The 11,770-nt window shown below is 41.1% G+C and overlaps 1 pseudogene; it reads left to right on the top strand.

Moving 5' to 3' along the window:
* Positions 1-10,548, top strand: part of LOC145416081 (uncharacterized) — a 14,345-nt pseudogene extending 3,797 nt beyond the window's left edge.
* Positions 10,549-11,770: the final 1,222 nt, after the last annotated feature.

Raw genomic sequence — 11,770 nt, 5'->3', positions numbered from 1 at the left:
TTTTACTGAACGATGTGTGGTGCTATCTCTGCCAGTCTCCCCTATCCTGCCCATCACCAGCCCCGTCACTTTCACTGTCCAAGGTAACCTAACTTTTTGCAGCAAATTTACATTATTAATTATCTATCTATCTATCTATCTATCTATCTATCTATATATATATATATATATATATATATATATATATATATATATATATATATATATATTTATATATATATATGGAGCCTCTGTGATACAGTGGTAGAGTGTGCGTTTCGCACGCTGGTGAGCGCGGGTTCGCCTCCCGCCAGAGTTGTAAAAAACTTTGGGAAGCGTTCAACAAGCCACTTGCTACTTTGGCGGACACAAGTGGTGCTGTGGTTGAACCAGTGTCGCATACTATACCTCATACCAATTAATCTGGCCAGACATGTATGGCAACACTGTTCCTGCCGAGATTCTGATTGGCTGGAGGTGTTTGTTCGATTTTGTTGTTGCTAAAACTGATACTCTTTTTATTATCAGATGTGATACTGAGTTTGTCGACAATACTATCGTCAAAAGCAATAAGAAATCCGTTATATACTTATCTACAACGAAGTGTTCGTAGGAAGGTAGAGATATTGAATCAACAAAGTATTATAACAGTCCAAGTCAAGGTCAGCATTCGAACAATTCCTTTAAATCTCTGACACTCCGTAATATAACAGAAAATTAAGGAAACTTGCTTAATCTAAGCGTTGGTATAACACATTTAAATTTTAAGATCAGTCTGTACTGTGATAATAGAAGATATAATTGAAATAGTTTTACTTTAGCCTACTTTGATTTCTCGCGATATTTTCAAACCTCCCTCCCCGCAGAACTCGTCTTTTCATTAGAATTTTTAATCATTCAGAGTTGTGGCACGATTTAAGGGTGTGGACTGATCTTGAAATTTAAATGTGTGGTATACCAACGCTGAGATTATGCGGGTTTCCTTAATTTTCTGTTATATTACGGAGTGTCAGAGATTTAAAGGAATTGTTCGAATGCTGACCTTGACTTGGACTGTTATAATACTTTGTTGACTCAGTATCTCTACCTTCCTACGAACACTTCGTTGTTGATAAGTATACTGTACAGTATAACGAATTTCTTATTGCTTTTGACGATAGTATTGTCGACAAGCTCAGTATCACATCTGATAATAAACAAGGTATCGGTTTAAGCAACAACGAAATCGAACAAACACCTCCAGCCAATCAGAATCTCGGCAGGAACAGTGTTGCCATACATGCCTGGCCAGATTAATTGGCATGAGGTATAGTATGCTTGCACCCAATCGGCTTAAGGCGGGCCGATTACACTTGGTTCACAGACTACACACACATCCAAAGCCACTACAACACTATAATCACACAAGCACTTCTCACCCTACATACAGTCTCTACCAGACAGCCTAAGCCACTGGGTATCGTCTCTGCTTCGGTAGGGATAGGCCGGTCCTGCAGTGGACCTCAGCGGCTGATGATGATATATATATATATATATATATATATATATATATATATATATATATATATATATATATATATATATATATATATATATATATATATATATATATATATATATATATATATATATATATATATATATATATATATATATATACAGTATTTTTGGTCACCAAGTAGTAACCTTTTCAACAGGAGGAAGTATTGTTTGTATTTTTTCTTTTTCTTTTTCCTTCTTTTTTCTGTCACTGGACGATGCAAGGTGACAATTTTTTTTACGTGTATCTATTTTTTTGTCACTTTCTGTATTCCTTTAGCCATTACCTTTTTTAGTCTCATTACACAAACTATTACTTCTGGGCTAGTCTCTGTCTCTCTGTCTCTGTCTCTGTCTCTGTCTGTCTGTCTGTCTGTCTGTCTGTCTGTCTCTCTCTCTCTCTCTCTCTCTCTCTCTCTCTCTCTCTCGTCACTAATTCTTAACCTTTTCAGTGAGAGAATGTTTTTTCTTTTTATTTTTCTTATCACTTCGACGATGCGAGGTAGCTGGCTTTCTAGACGAGTTTACTTTTTTGCTATCATTTACCTCTAAACTGTAACCCTTTCAGGACGAATACAATTTTCTACCCCCCCTCCACCCTGACACTGTCAATTTCACTGCAAAAAATAACTATGCTTTTGAGAGAGAGAGAGAGAGAGAGAGAGAGAGAGAGAGAGAGAGAGAGAGAGAGCAGTCCCTAATCCTTAAAACACACACACACACACACACACACACACACACACACACACACGTAAATATGTGTCTTCTCCCAATTCAAACGTCTCAGTCATTTTCCTTAAATTAAAAAAATCATTAGGACATAGCCAGAATAAAGTTTTAGAAGTACCATTATAGTGACAGAATTAAGTCCCTAATCAGTGTTTATCAACATACACACACATGGAGGTAAATGTGTGTGTGTGTGTGTGTGTGTGTGTGTGTGTGTGTGTGTGTGTGTGTGTGTGTGTGTGTGTGTGTGAACCATGGCCTCAGTAATGTAGTTATTATTGTTTCCACCCAGGGCATCAAACGAGGTCATTAATGTTAGTCTAGGTTCCAGGCAATTTATCTGTCTATCTTTCTGTCTATTTGTCCATCTATCTATCAATCTATTAGTCCAGATTCGTGGCCGCAATGCAACCTGCGCTGCCAGTAACATAGTCTGCTTTTATTACAGATGTGAACTGGTGCTGGGGGGAATGTTGATATTATAGCTAGGCATGACGGAATTTGGCTTTATGTTTATTAATTTATCTGTCTATCTAAATATCTATATATCTATCTGTGTATCTATTTATCAGTCTATCCATCCATCTATCTAGGTGTGCCGAGCAGAGGTGTACAATTCGTCATTATTAATCCGTTCCTGACTCATCAAATGATTTACCCACTCACTGCTTTTGTCCATAAGTTTTTCTTCCTTGAGATAGCAGGTTTTCATTATTGTGTATATTTTAGTCCACAGGTGTACCCTTATGAGCTTCCACTTGGGCCCTGACACTGCTCATCAACTGCCCTTATATTTGTACTGTACTTCTGGAACTGTCTTACTCTATCTGTTTTTCTTTCTATGACCTTCAGCCTTTGACACGCGGTGTGTGCAGGCATCTCGAAATGAACACATCTTGTATTTGGCTCTCTGTTATTTTTTTTATTTTTTTTATTTTTTTTTTTTTTGAGTGAACAATCTTACAAGCCTTTGGTTCCTTCATTGCATTAAAAAAAAAAACTTCATATTCCTTCATTTCCTTTATCGCTTCTAATATCATTGTCTATCTATCTATCTATCTATATACCTAGGCTGCTTCCCCCAAGGAAAGGGAGGTAGCCGAGACAGGACGACACACTTCCCATTTACTCATCCATTCAAACACATTCATTCGCATCTTAGCCCCAAAGGGGAGAACGGACAGATCCTCACCGCACCACACCGCACAAGGGTCAACTGCGCAGTGCAAGCAGTGACATCCGCAGCAGGGTCCGACAGCAGAGCTGGTTTACCCCTGCCACATCATAATAGACCCATCCCCTTACCAGCACCTGACCTGATTTGCTGATCAGACCAAATGCGGGAGAATATCCCCCCAGGGCTGCGTCATCATTTATTCATTCACAATTTCTCTTCATTTATTTCTGTCATGCACAGCCACTCTTCCTTGCTCAATAGACATCCCTCTCGCATTCAACGCTCTCTTCACACTGTCCACCCATCCTATTCATGGTCTCCCTCTCAGCCTTACACCTCTCACATCAGATCTAGTTATCTTTTTCACCAATCGCTCATTATCCATTCTCTCCATATGCCCAAACCATTGCAACACCCTCTGCTCAACTCGATCAGTCATCTCCCGAATAACTCCAGTTCTCCTTCGCACTTCATCATTTCTCACTCGATCCATACGCGTCACTCCGCACATACTCCTCAGACACCTCATCTCCATTACATTCAAACTTTTCCTCTCTGCTACACCCATATTCCATGTTTCAGCCCCATATAATGGAGTCGGCACCACAACACCATCATACAGCCTTCTCTTTACATCCATTCTAAGCGAAAGATATTTAAACACTTTTTTCATTCCTCTCAGCACCTTTCCTACTGCATTCCTTCTAAACTTCACTTCTGCATCTATTCTTCCATCCACAGCAACATGTGACCCTAAATGCTTAAAACACTCTACCTCCTCAAGTAACTCACTATTCAAAACTATATTCATCCCCTTACCATCTACCGACCTCGTACACTTCATCACTTTACTCTTATTCTCATTTACTTTCAATTTCCTCCTTTCACACACCCTTCCATACTCCTCTACCAACTGTCTCAATCTCTCCTCTGAATCAGCCACCAGTGCAGTATCATCTGCAAACAGCAGCTGCTTCAGATTCCACTCTCTACCATCAACATTCACCAGACTCAGACCTCCACCTAAAACTCTTGCATTCACCTCCCTTACAACACCATCCGTATAAAAATTAAACAACCAAGGCGACATCACACATCCCTGCCGCAGCCCCACTCTCACGGGAAACCAATCACTCAAAGTATTTCCCACTCTTACACACGCTCTACTATTTACATAAAAATTTTTCACGCCTTTTAGTAACCTACCATCAAGTCCATACAATCTCAAAACAGTCCACAAAGCCTCCCTACCAATTGTATCCTACGTTTTCTCTAAATCCATGAATGCCCAAAACACATCATTGCCTTTCGCTAAATACTTTTCACACTTGTTTCACAGCAAACATCTGATCCACGCATCCCATCCCTCTCCTAATGCCGCACTGCTCATCACCAATCACAGAATCACTCCCTCTGTACCCTCTCTAACTCTCATAATTAACACTCTACCATACACCTTACCTACAACGCTCAAAAGACTTATACCTCTAAAGCTAGTACATTCATACTTATCACCCTTGCCTTTATACAACGGGACCACACAAGCACTTCCCCAGTCAATTGGCACCATACCTTTCACAAAGCACACATTCAACAATCTTACTAACCAGTCAACAATAGTCACTCCACCACCCTTCAGGCATTCCACAGCACACCCATCCATACCTGCAGCTTTCCCTTTTTTCATCTCCTTTACAGCCTCCTGCACTTCTTCATTTGTGATCAAAGAATCATTCAACTCTCCCAACACATTTATTCCTTGCACCCTTGCATCCGCCACAGTCTCAACTACCCTTTCCTCCTCTACATTTAACAATCTTTCAAAATACTCTGCCCATCTCTTCCTTACTGCATCCGTCTCAATTAACATCCTTCCATCGATAAAATTTAGTCGAATCGAGTAGAGAGGTGTATGTGCAGTTTGGATGTCGCCTGAAAGTGGTGTGTCAAGTCCAAGGGTGTCCATCTTTTGTAAGTCACTGGTTAATAATTTCTATCCATCAGTTATCCACTAAAACACCCTTCCCTCCATCAACAGAGGCCGTGGCAGGAGTAGAACCGAGGAGAGAGGTGTACACTCGGTCACAAAAGTATCGGTGCACAACATGCGTGAAACATTTGGGACCACAGAACGAAGGTCACTGAAATATTAGTATCCTACCTACCACACGTTGGTAGCCTTGATGTCGGGAGGTGTTATATATCGCCAGCTAGGAATATCCTCTTGCAAACATATAGCAAATGTAATGTTTATATAGACAGACACTGATGATACACAATGAGACGTTGGTAATGTCAGCAGTTGTTCGAACCTTTTCGGTAGGCATCGCACCCCCTGTGCACCGATACTTTTTTGATCGAGTGTACATGCAGTCTGGAAGTCGCCTGGAAGTGGTGTGCCAAGTCCAGGGCTGTCCACTGGTAAGCCATTTACATTCTTTTTAGCTACTGTTTCCGTCATTCATATATCCGTTTAAACAGCTACTTCTCCAACAACAGAGGCGGTGGCAACAGCAGAACCGAGGAGAGAGGTGTAGGTCTAGTCTGGAAGTCGCCTGGAAGTAATATCACAAGTCCAAGGATGTCCATCTCCAGCCTTCTTCGCATAGAATAGAGGAGGCCAGCCCATTCTCACCCCAAAGGCTAGCGATTTCCAGGTCACCGATGATAGCGTGACGACGCCTGTTTCCCGACTCACCCTGTCCCGTTCCAAAGCCACACCCTCCGATTCTGAAACCTACACGTGCTCTTCCACGTGTACAGAGCCTCTGAATGTTACCGCGCACGTGTTGAAAGGTGAGATGAGAGCCACTGAGTCATCTGATATAGGGATTAGTTTAGGACTTGTTAACTTTTAAGGTGATATTTGTCTTGCGAAGGACCTGTAGAAATGATAAGGTTAATGAAAGGTGTATCTAACCCCACCAATTAAAAGTGTCCCAGTTATGCACTCTGAAGTATATAAGATTATAAAACATTACAGTGCAAGTGTTTAGTAGTGAGCGTCGGCATTAATACTTTATCCTTGCCACCACCAGCCTATTTTATTAATCTGAGATGGTTCTCGCACTGCCACATCACACATCACGTTCCTCCTTACTCTTGCAGCCACACTACACACTGCCATATCACATACTGCCACACCACACACTGCCATATCACATACTGCCACACCGCACATCACGTTACCTTATTCTGCCACATAACACATTGCTACCTCAAACTACCACCTCACACTACCACTCCTCGCACTACCACACCTCACACTGTCACACCAAACACTACCACATCACACACTACCACACAACCACAACACACACACTGACACACCTAATACTACCACACCACGCCCTGTCACACGTCAGTTTACAACACCTCGCACTGCCACACCCAACACTAGCACATCTCATACTATTTCGCACCACGCCGCCACATCTCAGTCTCATTTCACACATCCTATCACTCTCCATACTGCTATACCCCACACTGCCACATCTCACACTACCACACCTCATTCTACCACACCACACACTATCACACCTCACACTACCACACCTCAAACTACCCCTTCACACACTACCACACCTCACACTACCCCTCCTCATACTTCCATACCACACACTACCACACCTCACAACACAGCCCACTACCAAAGCTCACACTGCCACATCTCCCCATCTCATATTAAATACAGACTTACGTAACATAGTGCTATCCAACACTGCAAATCGCTTCAATATGTAATAGGAATCTAAATACATCGATCACAGCACGTGTTATGAGCTGGAGATTATGTAACATCATAGTCATTGGAATTTCCGATATATTCAACACACACATGATACCTGTATACGTGTTAAAAATTTACAAGTATTTATTGAGAGTTTTAGAGACATACGTTTTGAGTACATGGAGTTTGGGAAGTTTGTGTAAAACAGACATTATAACTTTTCCTATTGCCAACCTATACATTGCAGCACGACACACTGCATTACATCACACCGCCACACCCCGCATTGCCACACCACAATCTGCCACAACACACATTGTCACACCAAATTTTGCCACAGCTCACATTGCCACACCACACACTGCCACACCCCACACTGCCACACAACACTCTCCCACACCACGCTCTGCCACACCTCACACTGCCAAACCACACAGCCACACCTCAATCTGCCACACCCCACACTGCCACCCCACACACTGCCACACCTCACATTGCTACACCAAACACTGCCACACCACACTCTGCCACACTGCACTCTGCCACATCGCACCCTGCCACACCTTACATTGCCACACCACACACTTTCATACTACATACTGCCACACCTCACACCGCCACACCACACTGTATCACACCTCACATTGCCACACCACACTCTGCCACACCTCACATTGCCACACCACACACTGCCACACCTCACGGTGTCACACCACATTCTGGCACACCTCACATCGCCACACCACACCTCATGCTGTCACATCACACACTGCCGCATCACACACTGCCACACCTCACACTGCCAACCACACACTGCCACATCACACATGTCACACCACACACTGCCACACCACACAATGCCACACCACACATACCACACCACACTGTCAGACCATTCACTGCCACACGACACACTGCCACACCACACACTGCCATATTACTCATTGCATATGGAAAATCTGTCAGGTGAAGGGTTTTAAAACGAGTCTCAGTTCGCCCCTTCAAAACGAAGAGAGAGAGAGAGAGAGAGAGAGAGAGGAATGACGCCCTGTGACCTAACTAGATACAACTAATTCCTTAATGCATGACTATCCACAAGTAATGAGGTCAGGTGAAGGTGGTGCAATAGGTCATTGATGATGGTTCCACACACACACACACACACACACACACACACACACACACACACACACACACACACACACACACACACACACACACACACACACACACACACACACACACACACACACACACACACACACAGGTAATAAGCCCAAAACAGAGTTCATCCAGGTAATATCACGTGTGAAGCTCAGTCATGTAATACACATCTCTCATGACCTCTCCACGAAAACCATAGGATACAACACACGCATCACCTGTATATTAATATTCCTCTGAGATAAAGACAAAGGGAAGATTACTTTTCTTATCTTCCTCTCTGTCTGTGTGTCTGTGTGTCTGTGTGTCTGTCTGTCTGTCTGTCTGTCTGTCTGTCTCTCTCTCTCTCTCTCTCTCTCTCATGACGAACCCTCATATATTTCCTACCAACACCAGCAAGATCTAGTTATTATCATTTATATCATTCATCACAATTGATTACTCAAGTGCATGAAGTAAAAAATATCAGATGTCTCGCTAATTTTACATTTATAATAAAATTATTTTTATTATTAAGACTTCAGGGCTCGTATTTTCGTCGGGTAAGGAGGCTCCCCGACACCACTTCCTTACCGATTTATTTTTGGATAAGTCTGGCTGATATCCTTTTGTAAGTTATTTTTGAAGAGTTGGGTGATATGATTTAAGTAACACAGAACGGGACGGCAAGGTGTAATAAGGAAAATAAATCGCTTAGGAAAAGGTGTTCGGGAGCTTCCTTAGACGACAAGAAACGGGGCCAACAATTTCGATGAATGGTACGAACGTTTGCTAAAATTTTGTATCATTATCTGTATCACTGTTATTTTACTTATCACTATACTCTTTTTACTCTAACTTGGCATAAAACTGTCATCTCTTTATTTTGAATGCTGAGGTGTAACAGTGGATTTACACTAGAATATGGCGCTAGTCACGATGAAGTGCTATGGAAAGGACGTAGAACCGTAGTACTATCTTTTTCTGGCACTGCGTCATGTGAAATAAGCTGCAAAAGGAAGAAAATATGGACCAAGTTAGAATGAAAAGTATAATTATTGCCTCCCTCATTTTTTATCACAATGTATCACTGTCATTATTATCATTACCTTTCTTACCACTGTTATTATTATCATTACCATTGTCACCATTGTCATTATTATCATTACCATTGTCACCATTGTCATTATTATCATTACCATTGTCACCACTGTTATTATTATCATTACCATTGTCACCACTGTTATTATTATCATTACCATTGTCACCACTGTTATTATTATCATTACCATTGTCACCACTGTCATTATTATCATTACATGTCACCATTGTCATTATTATCATTACCATTGTCACCACTGTTATTATTATCATTACCATTGTCACCACTGTTATTATTATCATTACCATTGTCACCACTGTTATTATTATCATTACCATTGTCACCACTGTTATTATTATCATTACCATTGTCACCACTGTTATTATTATCATTACCATTGTCACCACTGTTATTATTATTACCATTGTCACCACTGCCATTATTATCATTACCATTCTTACCACTGTTATTATTATCATTACCATTGTCACCACTGTCATTATTATCATTACCATTCTTACCACTGTTATTATTATCATTACCATTGTCACCACTGTCATTATTATCATTACCATTCTTACCACTGTTATTATTATCATTACCATTCTTACCACTGTTATTATTATCATTACCATTGTCACCACTGTCATTATTATCATTACCATTCTTACCACTGTCATTATTATCATTATCATTCTTACCACTGTCATTATCATTCTCATTCACTGTCACTCATTATTATCAGTCTTTATTATCATTGTGGTTATTATCACTCATTATAATCAGTCAGTAATATCGGTCTTCTTCATCACTGCCACTCTTTATCACTGCCATTATTATCATTATCATTCTTATCACTGTCATTATTATCATTCATTATGTACAACTTATTACTAATCTTCCTAATTAAACTTCATGACATTATTTTCAGGCGAGGAATTAGCCGCCATGGAACACCACAACACCTCCTGCCTACCTACCCTACCCACGAGCCTAGCCTGTTCATCAGTAGCCTCTGCCGCCCTACTTCTGCTCAATGGGTCTTGCATTGAGAGCCTGCTGCAGTGTCCCCAGCCAGGAGGAGCGCCCCGTTTTCTGTCACACTCGGCCCTCTCTCTGTCGCACCCCGCCTCAACCACCAACATTTAGGCAGGCTGAGGCAGGGAGAGGCATGGCACTAGGAGGGTTAAGGCTTACCCAGGTGAGGAGGGGGTTAAGTGTTGGTTAGGTAGATAGATAGAGAAAGAGGCTGAAAGATATATTAACTGATGGATAAATAGGAAGGCAGTACTTGGAGAGAGAGAGAGAGAGAGAGAGAGAGAGAGAGAGAGAGAGAGAGAGAGACAGACAGACAGACAGACAGACAGACAGACAGAAAGATGCATGCCCGCCGGTATGGGAAAGGAAGCCAGGTAGACAGTACTTATTTACCTAAGCAGCTTATCATTTACCTTGCTAACATCTTTCCCCTTCCCTCCCCACAGGTTCGGCTATGATGGTGGATTTACCTTCACCTGAGTTCCTATTCTCGTCAGCTGAGGGCTCCCTAACACCTTTTCCTAAGCGATCCATTTTGCTTATTCCATCTTACTTGCATTTTCTCTTCTGTGTCACATATATCCTTCCAGTATCGCCATACTCTGCATAACGTACAAAAGGATACTAACCGTCCCTATTCAAAAGTAAATCGCAAAGGAACAGGTGTTAGGGAGCTTCCTTAACCGACGAGACTGGGAGTCTTGGACCCGTATTCTCGTCGGGGAAGGAAGCTCTATAACACCTCATCCTCAGCGATTTATTTTTGGATATGTGTGGTTAATACCCTTTTGTGCGCTATTGATGCAGAGTATGGCGACGCAGGGAGGATTTATGTTACACGGAAGATGACAGGAAGGTAAACTAATCAAAGTAAGTCGCTCAGGAAGAGGTGTTAAAGGACGTGCTTAACCGACGGGTGGCATTAAATGGTCCCTGTCCTCATCGGTTTTACTTTATTTATTTATTTATATTAAAAGGTTATAAATAAAAATTTTTAAATAATAGTTTAAAAGAAGAATTCTAAGGAAAAATTTCAAGGAAGATTTTAAGGAAGAATTTTAGGGAAAAATTAAATGATGAATTTTAGGGAAAAGTATAAGGTATGATTTTAAGGAAAATTTTTAAGAATTTAAAGAAAGATTTAAAGGATGATTTTAAAGTATGAATTTAAAGAAGATTTTTAAGGGAAAGTTTTAAGGATGAATTTAAAGGAAGAATGTAAGAACTTAAGGAAAGATTTGAACGAATAACTTAGGGAAGAATTTTACGGAAATATATATATGGAAGAATATTAAGGAACAAGTATGGTATGCGAAAATAAATCGCTAAGGAA

Source organism: Coenobita brevimanus, chromosome 104 (assembly GCF_032717465.1).
Source record: "Coenobita brevimanus isolate Jiangsu-jjx chromosome 104, ASM3271746v2, whole genome shotgun sequence".
Lineage (NCBI taxonomy): Eukaryota > Metazoa > Arthropoda > Malacostraca > Decapoda > Coenobitidae > Coenobita > Coenobita brevimanus.
The sequence above is the reverse complement of the archived record's forward strand: the minus strand, read 5'-3'. Positions and strand labels throughout refer to the sequence as shown.